Source organism: Oryctolagus cuniculus, chromosome 3 (assembly GCF_964237555.1).
Source record: "Oryctolagus cuniculus chromosome 3, mOryCun1.1, whole genome shotgun sequence".
Lineage (NCBI taxonomy): Eukaryota > Metazoa > Chordata > Mammalia > Lagomorpha > Leporidae > Oryctolagus > Oryctolagus cuniculus.
In genome coordinates this window covers 81,442,241-81,466,374 of record NC_091434.1, presented here as the reverse complement: position 1 = coordinate 81,466,374, position 24,134 = coordinate 81,442,241, and the positions used below count along the sequence as shown (strand labels likewise).

The window sequence follows — 24,134 nt, the reverse complement described above, 5'->3', positions numbered from 1 at the left end:
ATTTGATCATTATATATTGTGTGCATGAATCAAATTATCACATTGTACCCCATAAATAGGTACAATTATCGCATATCAATTTAAAATTTTAGAAACAGTCATTTCTTCTGTATTTCAAATTAGAAGAGAGATTTTGAATGTTCTAACCATAAACACATGATAAATGTTTGAGATGAGTGTCATGCTAAATACCTGACTGAACATTATACAATGTGTACATATATTGAAGTAATACATTGCTCTCAATGAATAAGGGCAATTATTATATGTCAATTAAAAATGAAACGCAGGGGTTGGCTCTGTGGCCTAGGGAGTTAAGCAGCCATCTGTAGTGCTGGAATCCTATATGTGTGCCAGTTCAAGTCCTTGCTGCTCTACTTCCAATTCAGCTCCCTGCTAATGTGCCTGGGAGAGCAGTGGAAGACGGCCCAAGTGCTTAGACCTTCATCCACACAGGAGACCAGGAAGAAACTCCTGGCTCCTGGCTTTGGTCTAGCCCAGCCCCAACCATTGTAGCCATTTGGGGAGTGAACCAGCGGATGGAAGACCTCTCTCTCTCTCTCTCTCTCTCTCTCTCTCTGTCTGTCTCTTCTTCTCTCTATGTGTAACTCTGACTTTCAAATAAATAAATAAATCTTTTAAAAATATAACAAAATACATAGGGACAGGCATTTGGCCTACTGGTTAAGACATCTGCATCCCATATTGAAGTGTCTGAGTTTGATACCCATCTCTGGATCCTGACTCCAGCTTCCTGAAAATGCACACCCTGGGAAGCAGTGTCTGTGGCTCAAATAATTGGGTTCCTGCCACCCATGGGATACCTGAATTGCATTTCCAGTGCCGAGCTTCAGTCCAGATCAGCCCATCTCAGCGCTGACTGTCATGGACGTTTGGGGAGTGAACTAGTACATAGTAGTGCTCATTCTCTCTCTCTTTCTCAAATTTTAAATTAATAATTTTAAAAGACATAAATATAAAAACATTTTTTTAAAAAAGACATAAATACATAAAACCAGAAACAACAAAAAGCAAAAAGCAAACTGGAACTCCTTAAAGGAGGCTGCTCAGAGAAATGGAGTACCAACCATGTGGCCTGGAATCCCTGTCAGCTAGACCTCCCTAAGAATGTGATCCAGGGGCCAGCACCGTGGCGCAGCAGATTGAAGCTCTGGCCTCAAGCGCCAGCATTCCATATGGGCGCCGGTTCTAGTCCCAGCTGCTCCTCTTCCGATTCAGCTCTTTCTATGGCCTGGAAAAGCAGTGGAAGATGGCCCAAGTCCTTGGGCCCCTGCACCCATGTGGGAGACCTGGCAGAAGCTCCTGACTTCTGGCTTTGGATCAGCTCAGCTCTGACTATTGCAGCCATCTGGGGAGTGAACCAGCAGATAGAAGACTTTCTCTCTCTCTCTCTCTCTCTTTTCTCTCTCTCTCTAACTCTTTCAAATAAATAAAATAAATCTTTTTTTAAAAAAAGAAAAAAGAATGTGATCCAGTTTGAGGCCCAGACAATTAAGTCAGTTGTAAGCAGGCTCCGTGGAATCCTGGACACTGAGAAGAGATGGAACGGACACAGAGAGAACTGGATCTGGAGGCCTCTGCACCCTAGGATTCCAAAGGTTCTCATCCCAAGGCTCCAGGGCCATCATGGCAAGGTAGCAAGTATTCCCTTCCACTGTGGGTCCTGCATCACAGGCTTAGACCAACCTTCCTGCAAGCGTAGTGACCCTGATGTCAAGTGGTTGGCTCACTGAACAACCCACCATGTGCCAGGCAATCACAATGCTGATCACTGCAGGGTATTGCAGGGAACGAGAAAGACACAGAACCTCTCCTCATAGGGCTATCGAGCAGAAAAGACAAATACTCATTCATAAAATAGGTACAAATATGATAAAATTCTCCCATAAAAACTACAGGCCTTCCTAACTTAGTGGTTTTGGGCAGGGATGTGTAGTCAAAGAAGGCCTCCTGAGAAAGTGATACATTGTGATATTTATATTTGCTCAACTCACTGACCTCTGTAATGCCTTAGTGTCTTCATCTGCAGAATGGGGTAGGTGCCGGCATTGTGGTGTAGCAGGTAAAGCCACCACCTGTGATGCCAGCATCCCATATGGGAACCAGTTCAAGTCCTGGCTACTCTGCTTCCAATCTAGCTCCCTGCTAATAGCCTGGGAAAAGCAGCAGAAGATGGCCCACGTGCTTGGGCCCCTGCACCTACATGGGAGACCAGGAAGAAGGTCCTGGCTCCTGGCTTCAGCCTAGCCCAATCCCAGCCATTGCAGCCATCTGAGGAGTGAACCAGCAGACAGAAGACCTCTCTGTCTGTCTCTCCCTCTCTCTCTATAACTCTGACTTTCAAATAAATAAGTCAATCTTTAGAACGGGGAGACTAATAGTACTCATATAGGACTCCATTGAGGGTTAAATTAGAGAACGAATGAAGGCGCTAACCACAGTGACACGCACTGGGGAAATGACCAATATATGTCGCTGCTATTATGATGATGCCTGCTATTACTACTGTTGTCCTGAAGGAGGAATGAAAGTTAGCCAGGCAAAATAAGGGGAGAGGGATGGCAGGAGGAAATGTTCCAGAGAGAAAAAGTATAAGCAAAAGTCTTGAGTCCCAAAAGGATGTTGTGCCCCCATGGATGGAATCAGGGCCTTCCAGAAAGAAAGTAGGGGAACTCCAGAAAGGGAGATTCTTCTGGAGCCTTTCCAAAAGTTCCCCCTCTCGCCCTAACCATCCTAACAGCACTCTCCCTTCCAGATATCTTACTGTGATCATCCTTTCTTTTTCACATATAATTTTCCACATTTTTCAGATCATCTGTATTAAGCATATATGCATAACAATTTCATAATTTAAACAAACCAAACAAGACCTTAAAAAGAGATCCCTTCGATGTTTCCCTTCCCATTACAATCTAACTTCTGCAAAAATTGGCGTTCATTCACTGCCCTCCACAGCACTTCCCATTCACTGGGTGACTCACTGCCATCACTCCACCAGCTTTTAGAATGGTCTTCAAATAGAATTTGAGCATTATGTTTCCAAAACACAGATCTGCTCTCTCACTTACATGCTTAAAACACTCCATGGCCTCTGATGCCCGAAAAATAACAACCAAGCTCCTGAACAAAATCACCCAAATGATTCAGGTCTTTAGCCCAGAGTCATTTCCGGCCCTCTCCTCACTCCCAGTCACCAGAACTTCTCACCAACTTCCTGACCATGTCACTTACTTTGACTGCCCTCTACCTCATCTCATTTTGATTTTCACACCAACCTTCTCCATTCAGCAAAATCTGACTCCCTCTCAGCCCACTGAACTTCAACATCACCTCCTCTATGAAAGCTTCTCCCATACCATCCACCTTTCCCCAAAACACAAACCCTTGGGAGCTGACTCTTGTAAAACACTCATCATATTGCCCTCAGCTATGGCTTGGACAGGAACCAAAAGGTTCACATGGTAAAGGTCAGTGCCGAGGGTGACATTACTGGGAGGCAGTGGAACCTCTAGCGGGACGTCTTCAGCCTTTGGGATTAGGCCAGCAGGAGGCAGATCTCACGGGACTCCTTGGTAGTTCTTGTGGCAGAGTCGTTGCAAAATCCTGTGTTTGGTGCCACACCCATGATTCTTCCTGAGCAAAGTTTTGCCATCCCCAAACTGCCATGGAAACTTGGCCAGAGCATGCATTGTGCTATTTGAACTTTCATTTCTCAAAACTGTGAGCTTTAAATAAATCTCTCTTTCCTACACAAAGTAGCTCGTCTCAGACATTTTGCTATGGTCATGGGAAGCTGACTAATACAGTATCCAAAGTGTTAGACGAGTGTTATCTCTCTGACTACAGCATGGGTTCTATCAACGTAGAAGCTTACCTACTTCACCTTTGTTTGTTGTACATCCAGCTCAGAACTCAACAGCTGTCTACAGTGCTGCTAACCAAATTAAGACGTACTTAACATTTTTGAGGAAATCTCATGAGAGGTGGATTGGTTAAAACAGACACTGAGAAGTCACAAGAATGACACACCATCCCAACCATTTACTCTTCCCTTGCAATGTTACGTGTGTACTTGCCAGTTCAGCATCCAAGTGTCAATGCTTCTCCATTTGCCAGGCACTGTGTTAAACATCGGTACACTATTGTGCACGATGTTGTGAAAGACACACTCACATAAATGTAGAATTATGAATCGTGGTGAGTGCCTTACAGGAAAAGGATAGGAGGCCATTAAAACAGCAACCTGAAGATCCCAGCTGAACTCAGGGTCCCAAGGGGAGGCCTCTCTTAGGGAAACCACTGTGACAATGGGCAATGAAGGCTGAGGAGGAATTAACCGTAAAGAAATGGAAAGAGAACATTCCCAACGAAGGACAATGTCCTGGAAGGCACGGTGGCAGGAGGGAGCTTGGTGTGTTTGAGAAAGTGAGGCATGCCAGTCTGCCTGCAAACTGGTGAAGAAATGGCGTTTGATGAGCCAATCTAGAGCCCCTGGGAGGTAGTGGGTTTGACGAGAGACTGCACTTTCTTCTAAGGGCACCTGTAAGCCATCAGAGGTCTTAGGCAGTGGAGGGAGGGTGACAGGATCAGATTTCCATTTTTAAAATATCACTCTCAAGTGCCAAATTAAAATTCTTGTAGATAGAATTACTAGTGAGATGGAAAAAATCTCCATTTATTTGATCTCTCAGTACCTTTAGAATAATAGTTATTTGAACATCCATCAGTCAAATATTATATTCACCAGTCAAATATTTGTCTCTGATCATTCTTAAAAGGTAAACCCAAACCTCCTCAAACTCTTGTTTCTTTGAATAATACACTTCAGGTATACAAGGTTACAGTACAGTCCCTGGATCCAAGAATGCCACATTGTGCCTGCCATCAAATGTTTAATCAGAGCTATCATTCCAAAGCATTTAAACCCTCTTGTCAAGATAAAGACTAGTATCTGATGTTGACTGAAACTCAAATTTTTCATTTCAACTTCAATTGAAAACATAATAGCCTTTCCCACCTCGACTGATGAGCTATGAATGGTATACAAGGAACAACAAGGCTGAGTTTCTGTTTGTTTAGAAATGTCACAATCCTTCCCTCTGCTGAGAGCAAATTCACTCAAGTTACAATTATGTCACAAAAAGCAGATAAAATTCAGTATCATTTTAAGGATGTTCTTGTGACATTTCCTTAGACCAAATGTTACAGCCAGAAAAGGGGAGAGGAAAGAAGAGGAGGAACAGAGTTTCATCCTGAACACAGATCGGCAGGAACTTCAGCCGGCAAGCACGAGAGCCGCATGGGTGCCACTGGCCCATGGGAAGGTCAGCTGTGGGGGACACTCCCGGAGAGGATACCGGGAAGCATCCAATGTACAGCCTGGCTGAGCGAAGAAAGAGTGCAGAGAAACAATCAGAACCATCACATACAAGGTAGTACAGAGTCCCTTCTTAAGCACTTTGGGTGCAATGGCTTACCTATTATTTTAAAAACTATTTGGAAAAATCAAAGAAGAGAGAATATGGGCCAAACAAAGGAATAGACAGCAAGGACCTACAGACAATGTAAAAGGAGTTGGACCTAATGGTTTTAGGGGGAAAAATTCTTGCAATGTAAAATAGCAGTTGTAACATTGGTTAAGAACACCAATGATAAAAGCTAACATATTTAGAACACCATGGAAAAATGAAATTAAAAGATAGGTTTATTTTGGTGAAAAAAAATGAAATCCATGTGTAGGATATTCATTAGAAAGCTCATGGAAAGTGTACATTCTGAAAAAAAAGGCACATGAATCTCAAAAAATTTTTGCACCAAAATAAACTTATCTTTTAATTTAATTTATTCATGAACTTTTTTTTTTTTTCTGGAGAGAGAAAGAGAGAGAGAGAGAGAGGAAGAGAGAGAGAGAGAGATCTTCCATCTGCTGGTTCCCTCCCCAAATGGCCACAACAGCCAGGGCTGGGCCAGGCTGAAGCCAGGAAGCAGGAGCTTCCTCAGGGTCTCCGACACGAGTGACAGGAACCCGAGCATTCGGGCCATTCTTCTGCTGCTTTCCCAGGTGCATTAGCAGGAGCTGCATTGGAAGTGGAGCAGCTAGGATTTGAACCAGAGCCCATACTGGATGCCGGCACTACAGATGGTGGCTTAACCTGCTGAGCCACAACACTGGCCCCTATCCATGAGCTTTCTAAAGTCCCTCCCTTCATATTATGTGTTAGGTGCTGTGCTAAGCACTTTCTAGCTGTGCTAAGCACTTTCCATAGTTTATATGATTTAAACCTTTTACCACTCTTTGATGAATAATATTTTTGTTTCCATTTTAAGTATGAGGAAACTTCTGCTAAACCCAGTATCAAGAAGCTAGAAAGTAATGTCAGGTCTTTTTTTTTTTATTTTATTTTTTAAAAAACAAACATATAGGGGCTGGCACTGTGGCACAGCAGGTTAACGCCCTGGCCTGAAGTGCCAGCATCCAATAAGGGCACCGGTTCGAGACCTGGCTGCTCCGCTTCCGGTCCAGCTCTCTGCTATGGCCTGGGAAAGCAGTGGAAGATGGCCCAAGTGCTTGGGCCCCTGCATCCAAGTGGGAGACCTAGAAGAAGCTCCTGGCTCCTGGCTTCAGATCGGCACAACTCCAGCCATTGCAGCCAGTTGGGGAGTGAACCATCGGATGGAAGACCTCTCTCTCTCTCTCTCTCTCTCTCTCTCTGCCTCTCCTCTTTGTATGTAACTCTTTCAAATATATATATATATATAAGTTGTGCCAAGACTGGCCTGCAAATCACTGCTTTTATGATTAGAGCTTTTGCAATTAAGTTCCAGTAAGTTTTTTTTTTTTGTTTGTTTTTAATCTAGTTATAACTTGGGCTTAAGTAAAATATGATATATAATCTTATTCCTTTTAAGGGAAAGTTTTCTAAGTCATTGTATATTGCCCTTCTTTCATTAAATACCATATCCTGAGCATCAAGTTCTCTCAGATTCCACATAGACTGAGCTTAATTTGAACATGTTATTATATTCTGCCTAAAAACAACCTCAAGAGCTATTGAGATATGTGGGACTCTCTGTTCCTCCACCACATGGGAGCTGGATGCTCTTTGTGTTGTCCCTGATCCTTGCATTTTGACTGCTTCTTCTATCTTTCTCAGGCTACCAACTCTCGTCTGCTGCTGTCCGAGTACTGGGTAATCCACCCTCTGCTATCTCTAATTCTGCTGCTTCTCCAACCTCTCCTATGCTGTCTGTTACCTACTGAATGTCAATCAATTCCATCCAATCCAATTTTTTTTAATGTATTTGACAGGTAGAGTTATAGACAATGAGAGAGAGAGAGACAGAGAGAAAGGTCTTCCTTCTGTTGGTTCACTCCCAAATGGCTGCCATGACCAGCGCTGCACCGATCCGAAGGCAGGAGCCAGGTGCTTCCTCCTGGTCTCCCATGTGGATGCAGGGCCCAAGCACTTGGACCATCCCCCACTGCCCTCCCGGGCCACAGCAGAGAGCTGGACTGGAAGAGGAGCAACTGTGACTAGAACCCAGTGCCCATATGGGATGCCAGCGCCGCAGAAGAGAAGTAACCAAGTGAGCCATGGCGCCGGCCCCATCCAATCCGTTTTTATAGTCTATTTTGAGCTGTACTTGCTACCCATGGGCTATTTTGTCAACAACAGTTGTAGAGGTACTGTGCAAAACCCAAAAAACTTGCACTTCCTTTTCCAGAAAACCTCAGCTAGCCAGGTCCAATGGACTGTGTCACTTAACAAAGGTTGAAGAGAATGACAGTCTTATGAATTGGTACTGGTATCCTCATTTCACTGAGGCATAAATGGAATCTCTGGAATAGTAAGCAACTCACTTAAGCTCTCACAGCCAGCAGACAGTACAGTTGGGATTCAAACATGGTTTTTCTGATTCCAAAGCTTCACTGCCACAAATGGAGTGAGGGAAGGGAAATAACCATTCGTTGCAGTACTAATGGCTGGAAGAAATAGTCAAAACTTTGCTTTATGAATTTACTATATGGTAATTGGTGAATTACCATATAATTCAACGTGTATCAGAAATCCACGTTGAAATTAAAAACTGGGATTCAGAGCACAGACCAGACATTGCTACACAGGCAACACACAACCTACGGCCACTGAGCAGTGCTGCCCATGCATTCATAGGGGTTGGTCTGAAGGTGAGACTTCCCCCGTCATGTGACTTCCTCAGTGATTCCCTGCCCTTTGTGGGCTTAGCTCACCAATTCCGAGGCAGATTATTGCATAGGAGTAAAACAACTAGGAAAAATATAGGTTTCTATTGTGCATGCCAAATATATCAAAATCAGAGTATTCCTAGCATTAAGGTTTGTATATCAAAAAACATGTAAAGATCAAATTATTCAGAAACCCATTTCCCTCTCCCATTTGGACCTAATTCTACTTTAGCCTGATTGTCTGAATTCTTCTATTGATTTAACCAATATTTATGAAATAGACACTCTGTGCTAAATACCATGCTATGTGGCAGAAATAGATATGATCCTCTTTATAGCAACAATGCTATATTTACTTTTACTTTTACATTTACTTGGGTTTGGCGATTAAATTGAATGAACAATCATCACTAAAACTGTCAGTATTTAAAATGTGGAGCCAGAAACTTGTCATCAAAGTTATTTCAAACATCAAATTACATTAAAAAGCACTTTCTTCCCAATTCACTCATATTTAAAGTCACATAAGTCTTTACACAGAGTAGAGAGGCCTTCATATAGCAAACACACCTCCCAAAATTCTTTAGACCTGTTGGAAGAACTGTTGGTTCTATCTTGGGCTCCGGGGCCTCAGAACACACAGACAGAATGAACTCTCCAGGCCCTCTCTGTGCATTTGCTTTAGACACACACACAGCCTCCGTGCACCCACGCTCACCTTACTTCTCCACAAATCAGAACACCCAAGCAACAGTTCCATCAGCTAAAATAGTTGCTTAGATCAGACAGTGGTTTCATGATACTGCTTAGGAAACAAGTCCTAATGATACCCACTCTACGGTTTAATCTTCTGTTACCACAATTATGTTTTAAGATGATTTGGCCTAGGTTTGGTTCACATTCACGTTGCAAATAATCCTGTTAATAAAGTGTCTACGCATTTTACATTTCCACTCATGTAGAGTCAAGCTTTTCTGTCTCCTTCCTAACACTCGCTTATTTATTCCTAGTTCCTATGCATATGTCCTGTTCCTAAGGGCTACTGAGTTGTTGTCTTCCTTAGAAAAAACCCTGGCTGGCTTTGCAAGTACATGACATTTAATTTTGTCCTAGAAAAATTAACAGGACACCACACAAAGTATTGCCATATCTTCTGCTTCTAAGATTTACATTGAAAATGCTTTTTCTTAAATCCTTCATGATCTTTTTAAAAGCACACATGCTTAAAAGATTAGATACATTTTTGAGAAACTTTTAAATCCTCAATTCTTAATGATATATTTTAAATAACCAAAGATGATACATGTGCTAATCTTTAAAATTTTCAAACAAAAGTATGGTGTTCCTGACTTATTTTTAAAGTGCTTTTCACTTTCTACCACTCGTTTATCATTATTAACTACTAACCACAGTCATATATTATTTCACACGATATGATTAATCTTATTGCTTCCAGTGGTCGGGGGTATCTTAGGACCAAAATTCCTGATAATTAATTCATTCTATTTTTCCATTATTTGGAAAGTAATGTTTCAGAATAATGTCCGACTGTAAAACTCACGCAGAGCCACTGGCTTACTAACTGGATGAGCTAAGGTCTAATACACAGATCTTCTTTCCAAGAGGCCAGTTCATCAATACTGATTAAACTCAATGTGCACAAAAGTGTATATTAAGAGAGAGGAACTTCTTCTAAAAACCTCTTGACTTCAAGCTCAAGTTCACTGAGCCATGGGAGGATTTATGGCTTTTCCTACTCCAGCATCATTAATTGGGAAGAATTCCTAATTACAATCTAATACACAATTAAATCCATTAACCTTGTAGTCAAGTTAAAAACAAACCTCTGGACCAAGGAAGGTAGACACTTCCAGAAGTAGCAATGATTCCACTTCTCCCTCCAGGGGTTCCCCAGCCTCATCTAAAGCAATGTGATCGAGGTGAATGCCCTGTTTCTGGTCATGTAGTTTGTGAGGCATGTGCTTAACAGGAAGTTGAGGTCATTGAATGATTCTGAAAGGCATCAAGTCAGAGGAGCAGGAGGAAAAAGTATCGGTGATCAGATGTAGGGATCAGATCGGGGATCGTCCATCACTCAGCGTCCACCACGGCCTAAAGGAATCAACACAGATCACTAACACTAACACAGACACACACATACACACCCACATCCCTCCAACCAGGGGCCCTGCAGATCGAAACTGATCTAACCCTGGCAACAGCTCTGCCAGCTCAGCACTGCTTCCCCAGGTTTGCAGATAAGGTCTCTGGTTGAGAACTAAGAAATTTCACCCAAGGCCAGCACAGAGCTCCTGGAGCACGGCTGCAGGTCAGTGGGGGTGTGGCCACAGGCAATCACTAGCAAGGTACCAGAGGAAGGAAGTTCTGAACCTGCTGTGTGACATAGTAGTGATATTAGTACCCGCTGCCTTTTCTACCCACGGGCCATCAGGCAACGTGCTGCTCTTTTGTATTTTCCCCTTTGGCCGATTTTCTCCCTTTAAAAAATATGTCTATTTGATCAACAGAGAGTGAGAGGAAGAGACAAGAGAGAGAGCAGGCATGCAGAGAGCACACTCCCCCGTGTGCCATGATGCCTGTAATGGTGAGGGCTGCCATCACAGACCAAAGCTGAGTGCTGGGAACTCAATCCAGGTCTTCCCACAAGGGTGGCAGGGACTCCCGGAGCCAGCACTGCACCTCCCAGGCTCTTCACTGTCAGAAATCAGGAGCCAGAAGCTGGGTATTGGAGCCTGGTACTCTGATGTGAGACAAGGGCACTAACTACTAAGCTAATCCCCTGCCCCTGCTCCCTTTTAATGCTGCACTTGTCTCAGCTTATTTGGATCCCACTAATAACAACATCCAGACGGACATGGGAGGTAAGGAGGAAGACGGTGCATATTCACTTTGCTCCCTTAGCTCTCTGAGGAATGCCCACCCCAGACCCTCCTGGTGCCATGACCTTCCTGGACCCCTCTTCCACAGACATGAAGCACCTCGGTCCCCTCTGCTCCCCATCCAATCCATTATAATAATGCAATGAGCAATGAAGCTTAATAGTATCCCCCTCAGAGAATGCACTTGTCATTTTTTATTCCCAAACCACCATTAATGCTCTGGTGAAAAGAATAAAGTTCAAATAGTAGGATGACAGGCATTATCCCACAAAGCACAGGGTGGCTGCCATGGCCTTATCGGAAGTTCTAGAACTTACTTCACTCCAATTCAAGTCAGTGGCGGGACAGGGTGTAACTTCCTGTCCTTTTAATTTTATTTTAGAAATTCAGTACAATGGTCACTGAAGCGCCGGAGCCTACACCTTCGACCCCTCTGCAAGCAAAGCCATGGTGGCTGCTCTGGCTTTGAGAGCACCCCAGGGCCACGGTGAGCACACAGGGCTGCAACGTCTGTGGAAGACACGGCTCTGGCTGCCAAACATCAGCGCCCCTCCCTGCCATCCCCTCGGAGTGAACAGCTCTGTTTCCACTACTCATATGCTCCATGAGGCTTACACAAGTATGTGTTTCCAGCTAGGATTCCGATATTCTTCACAGATACAAATTTTCAGTAGAAAACAATAGAGAGGACATTACCGAAAGGAGAGAGTTGCATTTTCCTTGGATTGGCTAGGTATTTTCTTTTAGGCACTAATCATTCGGCCAATTGCTTAGCTACAAAACAGTCCTTCTGGACTGTAGGCAGCTGAAAGGAATCATTGTCATCACTGTGATTTAACAATTTCAGGGGCCAGCGCCGTGGTGTAGTAGCTTAAGCTTCTGCCTGTGGTGCCGGCATCCCCTATGGATGCTGGTTCGAGTCCCGACTGCTCCACTTCTGATCCGGCTCTCAGGTGTGGCCTGGGAAAGCAGTAGAAGATGGCCCAAGTCTTTGGGCCCCTGCATCTGAATGGGAGACCTGGAAGAAGCTCCTGGATACTGGCTTTGAACTGGCCATTTGTGGAGTGAACCAGTGAATGGAAGATACCTCTCCCCGCCCTACTCCCCCATCTATAACTCTGCCTCTCAAATAATAAATTAAAAAAAAACAATTTCAGTCAATACTCGATTTTCTATGGTGATGGAAGGCAAGTAGCAGAGCAGATGGTCCAGAACATCGGACAAACCCAGAGTTATGATTACTGTCCTTAGCTGGGGGACGCCTTCCACGCTCTCCACCTACTGATTTACTTTCCAAGCTCGCTTCTGTTGAGCCCCACGTCCCCCAGGCTTGGAGGTGCATTTGATCCATCTTTGGCGGGGGTACACAAGTGGTCTGATGGCGAGATGTGTTGTGAAGAAAAACAACCTGTTCTCATTCACATAAAGCACATAAAACTAGCAAACTGGCACTACAGAGTTTGTGCTTCATATTTATGGAGTCCACAAATATGCTCAGCACTATGATGAACTAACAAGGCCCTGACCCCTGACCTCTGCTCAGCGTTTCTAGGTAGCAACCCTAAGGAAGTTTTCTGTCGCCTTACAACTTAATGTATGGCACTGGTAGGACTAGGCCAGAGAGGAGAGAAGTTGAAGAAAGAGGAAAAGGGGATACTTTGATGATCATGGCAGTAAGTGACACCCAAATGAGAGACTGGAAAACCTGGTGGCTTTTGAGATTCTACTAGGTAAATTAAAATTATATTCTCAACAATAAAAATATTTGGCAAGAGGAATAGAAACATTGGGTGATGGATGAGGCGTATCGTATGGGCCATGCCATTTGTAGATTTACATGGGTTGTTTCAGTTGAAGAAGAAATCCTTAGAAGAATGGGAGAGATTTGAGGCTAAAAAGGCAGTGTTGCACCTGCTATTTACACAGTAACAAGAGCATGGCACAGAAATGTGATCTTCCTGCAGAACTGAGATGAAAACGGAACCTACTCTCGGGAGAAAAAAGAAAGCAAATGTGGATCCATAAAATTGGTCATAATGGGTGTTGGGTAACTTTTTGAGGTTTATTGATTTATTTGAAAGTCAGAGAGAGAGAGAGGGAGGGAGGGATGGTGATATCGTCCATCAGCTAGTTCACTCCTCATATGGCCACAATGGCCAGGAATGGACCAGGCCAAAACCAGGAGTTTCATCCGGGTCTCCCATGTGGGTGCAGGGGCCCAAGCATTACGCCCATCCTTGCTTTTCCCAGGCCATTAGCAGGGAGCTGGATCAGATGTGGAGCAGCCAAGACTGGAAGAGGTGCCCATATGGGATGCCAGCATCACAGGTAACAGCTTTACTTGCTATGCCATAATAGCAGCCCCTTGGTAATTTTTTTCCCTAAAGATTTATTTATTTATTTAAAAGGCAGAGTTACAGAGAAGCAGAATTAGAGAGAGAGAGAAGTTTTCCATGCACTGGTTCACTCCCCAAATGGCTGCAATAGCCAGAGCTGTGCCAATCACAAGCCAAGAGCCAGGAGCTTCTTCCAGGGCTCCCATGTGGGTGAAGGAGCCCAAGGACTTGGGCCATCCTCCGCTGCTTTCCCAGGCACATCAGCAGGGAGCTGGATCAGAAGAGGATCAGCTGGGATGCGAACCAGCGCCCATATGGGATGCTGGCACTGCAGGCAGTGGCTTTGCCTCCTACACCACAGCTCTGGCCCCTCCTGGGTAATTTTTTTTTTGGTCTTCTGACAAAACCAGGGTTTTTTTCTGCTAAAACTGGTTTCACATAAAAGAAATGATATCTGATCTAGAAAAATGGAGACTCAAAAAGATGTTCAGAATGGTCAGGATGGCTAATCCAATAACTGTAAAAGCTGATGCTTATTCACTTAAGCTATTTAATCCAGAACCTTTCAGTAGCTATCAGCTTCCATTGTATAATATGCTTCTCAAAAAAAGTCACTGCAGGCTGATACAAGACTAAGTCTTTAGGACTAAAAAATGATTCTATTCAGCCTTTTTAACCGGGACTGTAATCAGTGGGTTCAGCCTTTCTATAGGACATGTACTCAGTAAGCAACATCAAGGAAAGGCAACAGAAGCATTTGTAATTTAATGTCTTTTTTTTTATTCCTTTGCTGTTTCCATTTTTCCATTCACAAGCATTTTGTGGATTATGTTGCCTTTCTTTCGATTATAAAAAGGAATTTGAAATTTGCTAAATTAAATAGCAGTTAAGCCACCCACCATGAACCTGAAAAAAACCCTACTTCGCCTGTTTTACTAACTCAATACTGAAGCATCTTTGAAAGAATATGGAGTAATGGTACTCTGCTGGAGGCCAGTGCAAGGTTAAGTCAAGACAGACGACACTACACCACGACCTCCCACTGCACCTGCAGACGCACCTCTGAGAATCTCCTGCACGTAGACACACACAGAGTTATACAGTGATACTCACTGGGTTTTTCTGCAATTGTGAGAAAACTGCAGCAGCCTACAAAGGCATCAGAAAGTGAAGAGAGAAGGGCCAGCATTGTGGTGCTGCGGATACACCACCATCCCACAGCCAAGCACTTGTTGGAGCCCTGGCTGCCCTGCTTCCAATCCAGCTCCCTCCCTGCTAATGCACCTGGCAAAGCAGCAGAAGATGGACCAAGTACTTGGGCCCCTGTTACTCATGTGGGAAGCCCATCTTTAGCCCCTGGATGATGTGGCCATTTGGGGAGAGAACCAGTGGGTGGAAGATCTCTTTCTCCATCTCTCAAATAAATAAAATAAATAAATTTTAAAAAGTGAATGGTGGTGGGCATTTGGTGCAGTGATTATGTTGCAGCTTGGCACTGCTTTGGACACAAGCATCCCATCAGAGTGCTTGCTTTCCAAGTCCAGCTTCGCTTCTGATCTGGCTTCCTGCTAATGTGCACCCTGGGAGGCAGCTGGTGACAGCTCAATGGTTGGGTCTCTGTCACCCACGTAGGAGACCTAGAATGAGTTCCTGGCTCCTGGCTTCAGCCTGACCCAGTCCCAGCTGTTGCAGACATTTGGGCCTGGGCATTTGAAGAGTGAACCAGAGGCTAGCAGGTGACTGGCTCTCATTCTCTCTCTCTCTCTCTCTCTCTCTCTCTGCTTTTCAAATAAATAAAAAACTATTTTTAAATGAGAACAAATAAATTATGGTATATTTAAAAACAAAAAACTACTAAGAAATAAATGAAAATGCATATATAGAGAGACATTTCTCAAAAACATTCTAAATGAACAAAAATTACAGGATGCAGAGTATGATATCATAAAGAAAAATTTCAAAATACACATAAAACAATACAGCACAGTACGTACATACATATTACATGTGTATCTACATAGGGACAGTATGAATATGAAGGGCAGACTCGAGGTTCATAATCAGAGGGGCTTCTGAAGGAGGAAGGCCACTAATATTTTATTTATTAAAAAGAAAAATGAGGCAGAGCATATAAGGCCAATGCTTTCATCTGCTAACACTTCCAGGTGGATATGAGGGTGTATTTTATAATAGTCTCTGCAGCTTTCTGTGTAAGGTAAGTTTCTGAAAATAGTATAGCTGAATATTTTTAATTAAAAGTTACACATTTTTCGTAAATTCATTCAATCACCCATTACTCACACATTCAACCAATAGTTGCTGAGCATGTCATTAATTCAGGAATACAAAGAGTTAAAAAATTCCTTGCCTTCACCAGGCTTTCATGAAATACCTAATTCCTACTTAGGAATCCTTTCATACTCTGCAGTGAAGGTTTCTGTATATAGTAAGGCAGGATATTTGTAAGGTTTTTAATTGCCCAAGAGTAACTGCACTGTGCTTATTTACAGAATAGCATGCTACTGTAGTTCCAAAAATAAAACAGTCAATACTTATATTTAACTATCTTCTTGCCAAGAGTTTTTAAAAGGCCATCTAAGCAAATGAGTTTTGAAGATGTTCCAGAGTGAATTATGGACAATCATAATGACAGAAAGTCAATCAAGTTGATCTTTCTTTGAAGGTTCTCCAAAGAGATGTTAATTGGCCAACCTGTCACTATTAATGACAACAGTATGCGATACTTGAATTTGGCATAATCACTACAATAACACTTCAACATCTTATGACTCAATTCTACAGATACTGCAGACTAATTCTTACCCATCCTGTTTTTCTCTAAAGTAGCCACAATAACCTTTGTACAGTAATACTTATATACATGGGGACAACTATACCGAAAAAATCAGGCCCACATCATCGGTCCCGGCCTTTGCATTTGATAAAAGATGAGAGAGGTGCAATGCTTTTGGTCATCACGTGTCAACACCCAGTTCTTCAGCAGACTATTCCAAGTACCATTTACTTTTGAAACAGGACCAAGTCTACGGGTATGAAAAAGCCAGATCCAGACCAGATCACAAGCAACAAATCAGGAGTCAGGAACCCCAGGGTGGAATCATTAAACAGGCTTGACTCACACACCAAGACCAAGAGCTGCGGCACAAAATTCTCTCTTCTTTCTAGTGCTGATCAATCATCAAAGCTCACAGTAGAGCCCATCAGATAACAAGGCTGATTCAGATAATACAAGCCTCTGCTTGGGTCTGATCAAGCAACAGGAACAAGAGGCCAGGTAAACAAGTCAGGCCTTCGGCAGGAACCCCCTACACACACACACACACACACACACACACACATACTGACTCTCTCTCCCACTTACACTTCTAAAATTTCAATTTGGACCTAGTAATTACAACTGTCATCTGTCTCAATAATCCTAACACTAATCAAGAAAAGTGTTTGTTAGCTTAAAGTGTATTTAGGTATTACTAAAATATGGTATATCACACTAAGTATTTTATTATATTTTTCTTGAAATTTATTGTTATCCCAAGTAAGTTACCTTGTATCTGCGTATCTGCCAATCACATATATAAAAAACCAAAGCTTCTAAATGCATTTCCTCTTATGCTATTAAATGTATTCAGTAAGTTATGTGGCAGTGATACAGTCTAGAGATTCCCCAGAGTACAACAAAATGTAAATAGAAAATATTGTGTGATTTGAAATGAAGTCTCACCAAGCCCTAAAGAGGAAAACAACCTCTAAAGTAGACATACATGTGAAAATGAGACACCAAAGCAGATGTTAGGCTAATTTTAAGATTTTACAATTTGAGAATTAGAACAGTGAGGGCCTCTGCTTTTATTTTTATCTAAAGTACTCACTAAATCTTAACACAATAACTGAAAGCCAACATGTATACAATACACACACACAACAAATCCAAATTAAAGCTCAAAGTTCAAGTCCAGAGCCTGCATCCATGATACTATAAGATGCAGAATCTGCTTTTAGTCGACTTCTTTACCGATTTTGAATCTCTCTTGTGAATCAATCAATTAAGTGAACTAAAAGAAGCTAAAAAAAAAAAAAAAAAAAATCCCAGCTGAAGCTCTGCCTCCAGGGATGCAGCAGGGTAGAAAGCAAACTGTGTTCCTTCCTAACAGAGGTTTTCAGTCCTGGCTCCTCTGCTTTCCTGCTGTATGGGCTTGGGCAGGTGCTTCACCTCTGTGCGCCTTCGTCTTATGTGAAATGGGATAATAATAACTATCTACTACAGGGTGCTGTGAGAATTGATTTAAAAATCATATACTGTGCTTGACATAAACAAATGGTAATAAATAAATGTTAATTCTATTCCTCCTGTCTCTTTTCCCAAAAAAGAAGAGAATCATTTAGAAACAGAGCATTATGAAACTGTTGGCAGCACTCTTTCCCAAACTCCAAATAGGTTTTTTCAATTTTATTTTTAAAGATGTATTTCTTTGTTTGAAAGGCGAAGTCACAGAGAGGGAAAAACTGAGAAAGATCTTCTATCTGTTGTTTCACTCCCCAGATGGCCACAATGGCTGGGGCTGGGGCAAGCTGAAGTCAAGAGCCAGGAACTCCATCAGGGTCTCCCACATGGGTGTCAGGAGCCAAGTACTTCAGCACCTCCCGCAGTTCCCTTAGGTGCATTAGTGGGGAGCTGGATCAGAAGTGGAGCGGCCACAACCTGAACCAGTGTTCTTATGGGATGGCAGCATTGCAGGGGTAAGCTTAACTGGCTGCACCAGAACACCAGCCCCTCCAAACAGATTTTTACAGAAATAACACTGTTAAGACATTAATTGTCACCTAGACTTACCAGTCACTTCAGAAATGCAAGGGCACCATAACCATCTTCCATACAAAGCACGTCTTTTGGTGCCACTAGCAACCAACCCAATGGTATGGATCTGCTGAATAATGGCAACCCAAACACATAGTGTTTCTTTTTTTTTATTTTTGGCCGGAGCTGTGGCTCACTAGGCTAATCCTCCACCTAGCGGCACTGGCACCCCGGGTTCTAGTCCGTTTGGGGCGCCGGATTCTGTCCCGGTTGCTCCTCTTCCAGTCCAGCTCTCTGCTGTGGCCCGGGAGTGCAGTGGAGGATGGCCCAAGTGCTTGGGCCCTACACCTGCATGGGAGACCAGGAGGAAGCACCTGGCTCCTGGCTTTGGATCGGTGCAGCGCACCGGCCATAGCAACCATTTTGGGGGTGAACCAACGAAAGGAAGACCTGTCTCTCTGTCTCTCTCTCTCACACTAACTCTCCCTGTCAAAAAAAAAAAAAAAAAAACCTAACTTCTTTTCATTTTTAAGATCTATTTTTTACTTATTTGAAAGAGTTACAGAGAGAGGCAGAGACAAACAGAGAAAGACATCTTCCATCTACTGGTTCACTCCCCAATTGGCAGCAATGGCCGAAACTGGGCCGATCCGAAGCCAGGAAACAGGAGCTTCTTCAGGGTTTCCCACGCGGGTGCAGGGGCCCAAGGACATGGGCCATCTTCTACTGCTTTCCCAGGCCATAGCAGACAGCTAGATCAGAAGTGGAGCAGCTGGGACTTGAGCCAGCACCCATACAGGATGCTGGCACTGAGGCCAGGGCTTTAATCCACTGTGCCACAGCGCAAGCCCCCACAAGTAGTGTTTCGTCAAATCTGAAATACTATCATCATGGGACAGGCATTTATCTTAGTGGTTAAGATGCCCACATCCCATATTAAAATACCTGAGTTAGATTCCCAGTTCTGGTTTCTGACTCCAGTTTCTTTCTAATGCAGATTTTGGGAGGCAGCAGTGGTGGCTTAAGTAATTGTGCTCCTGCCACCCACACGGGAGGGCTGGACTGGGTTCCCACCTTCCAGATTCACCTCTTTTTTTTTTTTTGTAAAGATTTATTTATTTATTTGGAAGTCGGAGTTACACAGAGAGAGAGGTGAGCCAGAGAGAGAGAGAGAGAGAGAGAGAGAGAGGTCTTCCTTCAGATGGTTCACTCCCCAATTTGTTGCAATGGCTGGAACGGCCAGGAGCCAGAAGCTTCTTCGGGGTCTCCCACGTGGGTGCAGGGGCCCAAGGACTTGGGCCATCTTCTACTGATTCCCCAGGCCATAGCAGAGAGCTGGATTGGAAATGGAGCAGCTGGGTCTCGAACTGGCGCCCATATGGGATGCTGGCGCTTCAGACCAGGGTTTTAACCTGCTGTGCCACAGCGCCGGCCCCCCAGATTCACCTCTTACCCAGCCTCAGTCATCCTGCACATTGGGGGAGTGAACCATCAGATGGGAGCTCTCTAAATACACCTGTCTCTGTCTCGCTCTGTCTCTATCTCTGCCTCTCAAATAAATTAATGAAAAGTAAACAAATGAGAGGCCAGCATCAGTAAAAAAATCATTTTTCTATATTCAGTAAATAAATTTAAAATGTTCCAAAATGAGGAATCCAATATGGGAGCTGGTGTGGGTCCTCACTGCTTCACTTCTGATCCGGCTCCCTGCTAATCCACCCGGGAAAGCAGCAGAGGATGACGCCAAGTCCTTGGGCCCCTGCACCCATGTGGTAGACCAGGAGAACCTCCTGGATCCTGGCTTCAGCTGGCCTAGTCCTGGCCATTTCAGCCATATGGGGAGTGAACCAGCAGGTGGAAGATTTCTCTCTCTCTCTCTCTCTCTCTCTCTCCTTCTCTGCCTCTCCCTCTGTATAACTCTGCTTTTCAAATAAATAAGTAAATCTTAAAAAGAAAAAATAACTGAGACACTGAAGATTCTAATTTCCTGGGAAAGGGCAAACAAGAAAGCAGCTCAGCATGCTGAAAGAGAAAGCAAGCAAACCTGCGTGTCCCAAGGTTGTGACCAGCTGATGAACAAACATCTCCCAGGAGAATCTGAACTCCCAGCTGGAACCACAGCCCCACCACCAGTGTGCAACAAGAAAACCTCATGCAGAGAATTTCATTCCAAATGCTTACACATGGGTAGTATCCACACATGGCAAGCACAAATCCACAAATTCCTTCTGGAAGGACTCAACTTCCACCCAGACCACTGACCCATTAATATTCACCATCAACTGTAAGATACAACATGGAATGGTAATGGTTGGTGGGATCATGTGCCCTAAAATTAAAGAAGCCCACTAGCTGTTTTCCTACAAGAACAAGATGATACTCTACATGGGTCTTGAGCACTCAAGAAGTACTTACGAGCTGCATCCACACCATCTGGATAACAGAGGTTTCAAAGCAACTGAAGCCCTGAGCCCTCCTCACAAGTGGCTTACTAACCATTTCTCTGGGAATGGGGATTCATGTTAACATCTGAATAACTTTCATTCAAAATAACAATATTATGGATGGCATGTATGTAATTGGGATCATTGGATTAAAACACACAGATTAACTAGATACAAATAACTTCTATTGGGACAGGAAAGTTTGAGAGGAATTAATCCTATGCAATTGCTTTTAAAATGGGGCAGACACTTGGTACTGCAGTTAAGATACTGCTTGAGATGTCCACATAACAGAGTATCCATGTTAGAATCCTATCTCTACTTCCAATGTCAGCTTCCTGCCTGGAGTGAACTTAGGTCTCTGCCATCCTCATGGGAGATTCAGGTTGAGTCCCAGGCTCCTAGTTTTGGCCTGGCCCCACCCCTAGCTCCTGAGGGCATTTGGGGAGTGAACCAGCAGATGGAAGATCAATCTCTCTCTCTCTTTCTCTACTTCTGACTTTCAAATAAGAAAAATTTTAAGGGCACTTTCTGAAAAAGTTTTAATTTTAAATATTACAAAACTATAATGTAAGGCTTCATTAAAGCAACTTTCTGTCATTAATTCAACTTTGAAAAGTGAACAGCTACTTTCTAATTTAAGACAGATTTGAGCTCTTTCATTAAAAGAAACATCAGGGCTAGCTTTATAACAGCTTGCTAAAAAGTTATTTGTTAGCATTAGTTCTGCCTTTACTCAAGACAGAGTCAGTATTTACCTGTGTTAGGATTATTACCCACACATACACTAAAACGCAGCCCCAGGGGACCCTTAAACACAAGCTCTGCAGTACCATTCCATGGGAAATGTTCTGCTACCATCATCTAACGCAATACAGGTTTCTCCTTCAAAGGAGAGCCACTTAGCGTCACGCCCTTAGACTTCCTCTTGCAATAACCCATACAGACCTAGAATACTTCAGCACCACGTGTTCAGTCCATCATTTAGAATATACAAAATTGATCAACTTGGTAGCTATTTATAAACCAATACAAAGAGAACCTAAAGGAACAAACTACCTACAAATTAAACCTATTACAAATACACATTCTCAAATTCCACAGTCTATCTCATGTTTCCACACTGAATCATTCCTTCTGGCATTCGCAGTCTTTTCCAAGTTCACCCTTACTCTCCAACCTTAACTCAAACCAGCATCCTCTGTCTGCCACAGAGGCGGGACTCAGAGGTTCTTGCCTGGGTCTGTTTCTCATCCCCTTGCTTCTTGCTCCATTGCAGCCCTGACTCCAGGCTTCCTTGGACTCTGCCCTCATAAACTGTCTGAACACTGGGGCCCCTTGTTGGCACTCAGGGTTGCAAGGCCTTGAGAGCTACCAGCCATTTTTTAAACGCACTGTTTTTCTAGCAGGCTCTGATTTCTTCATGTTGAACAACACTACACCAAAAGCACTGTCCACAGGTTCTTATTCACCCATCTTGGTACCCAACTAGCAACAGACCCTTTTTCCTCAAAGAATCACTGATCTCTGCAATTGTGTCCAGATCTTCTTTTTTCTCCCAGGAGATCTTATCAATTTCCCTGTAACTAACTCTCACCAAGGAACAACCATCCAGAAATCACTCTGGGGACGTACTAGGAGAGTTGCCACCAAATAACATACCTAATTATAGGACATACACATTTTCTGTAAGTAATTAACAGATTCGGGAACAAAAAATCAGTTTACATAAAGGAGACAAAAAGTTGACCTCACAATGAATAGATAAAATAATGAAAATTGTTTGGGTCGGGGGGTGGTGGTGATCATAAATTTCTTAAAGGCGTACTGATAAGAAGATTCTATAAAGGCATTTGGCCTGTGCTGGCAGCCTCTGAAGCCTCATGCAGACAACTACGGCTTTCACTGAGTGTGGAACTCCACAGCAAAGATGACAAAACCACACAGATATATTTTTAAATTTGTGAGGCTGTTGTGCGGGTGTAGATGTAAAAGAAAAACAAATCCAAGCTGGTGTTCTTCTTGGAATAGCTCCACATCACACTCCCCAAATATTATTCTATAAATCCAACTTATTTTTACTTTCTAGCATATGTTAATGAATTGGATTACCGAGTTTTTCAACTGTCAGCATAAAACATTAACATGATTCATTTCCCAGAGAGCACAGTACACAGGTATTTTCCTGATTATAGGAAAAGAAACAATATTTACAGTTTACATTGAGTGTATTTATCAACCATATCAACTTGTTCTGTTTTCCTATTATTTACTCCAACATGAGAAATGTTCATACTTAACCACATATTATAACAATAACGAGATACACACACAAACACACACACATAAATTCCTTGGAACACTGCCTGTCACATGATATTCAGTAAGTTGGCTGTCAATTCCATGGTCCACCTATCTTATCTGTTGTGTTTTAAACCTGATTTGTCCCCATCAAAACTCACATTGAGTCTTTTTTTTTAATTTTTTTTTTTTTTAATTTTTTGACAGGCAGAGTGGATAGTGAAAGAGACAGAGAGAAAGGTCTTCCTTTGCCATTGGTTCACCCTCCAATGGCCGCCGCGCTGATCCAATGGCAGGAGCCAGGTGCTTCTCCTGGTCTCCCATGGGGTGCAGGGCCCAAGTACTCGGGCCATCCTCCACTGCACTCCCTGGCCACAGCAGAGAGCTGGCCTGGAAGAGGGGTAACCGGGACAGAATCCGGCGCCCTGACTGGGACTAGAACCTGGTGTGCCGGCGCCGCTAGGCGGAGGATTAGCCTAGTGAGCCGCAGCGCAGGCCCACATTGAGTCTTAGTCCTGAAAGCAGCAGCAGCGCTGGGAGGTGGGGCCTAGTGGGAGGTGTCTGGGCCTTGGAGGCAGGGCTCTCCTCAGTGGCTGAGTGGCTTTCTCCCAGGAATGGGGATTCAGCCACCTTTTCTCTCTCCACAGGTGTCTACTTCCCACCACTAGCTGAAGCAGCACAAGGCTCTCTCCGATGCTGACAAGATGCCAGCACCATTCTCTTGGACTTCCCAGTCTCCAGAACCACGAGCTGTTTAACCCCTGTTCTTTATAAAGTATTCAGTCTCAGGTATTCTGTGATAGTAAAAAAAAAATGGACTGAGACCTCATCAGGCATATTTCATTTTGTACTTAAATGTTTTTGTGTTCTGCATTGAAAAACGATGTTTAACACTAATCTAACTTGAAAGAATACACGAAGTATCACAATTAGGAGTTTTCAAGAAATCTTTGACAAGGTATCTACAGAATCCACTTTAAAATACACACAAAGGTTTATTATGTTAGAGTTCCCTTCAGCTTCAAACCATTCATCATGCACCTGCCGTATTAACATCACTGCAATGTTGTTATTGCTTAGCTTAAAACTTTTAAGGGATCTATGTTGACT

The 24,134-nt window shown here is 43.3% G+C and overlaps 1 protein-coding gene and 1 long non-coding RNA gene across 10 annotated transcripts in view; one reads left to right on the top strand and one right to left on the bottom strand.

Annotated features, from left to right (window-relative positions):
* RBMS1 (RNA binding motif single stranded interacting protein 1) overlaps positions 1 to 24,134 on the bottom strand; it is a 241,187-nt gene that overhangs the window by 189,093 nt on the left and 27,960 nt on the right. The window lies entirely within an intron of this gene.
* Positions 1 to 24,134, top strand: part of LOC127491762 (uncharacterized) — a 58,175-nt gene extending 34,041 nt beyond the window's left edge. The window contains exon 2 of the long non-coding RNA XR_007920656.2: positions 1 to 24,134. This exon is cut by the window's left edge and continues 22,415 nt beyond it. This is a non-coding gene — a long non-coding RNA (uncharacterized lncRNA).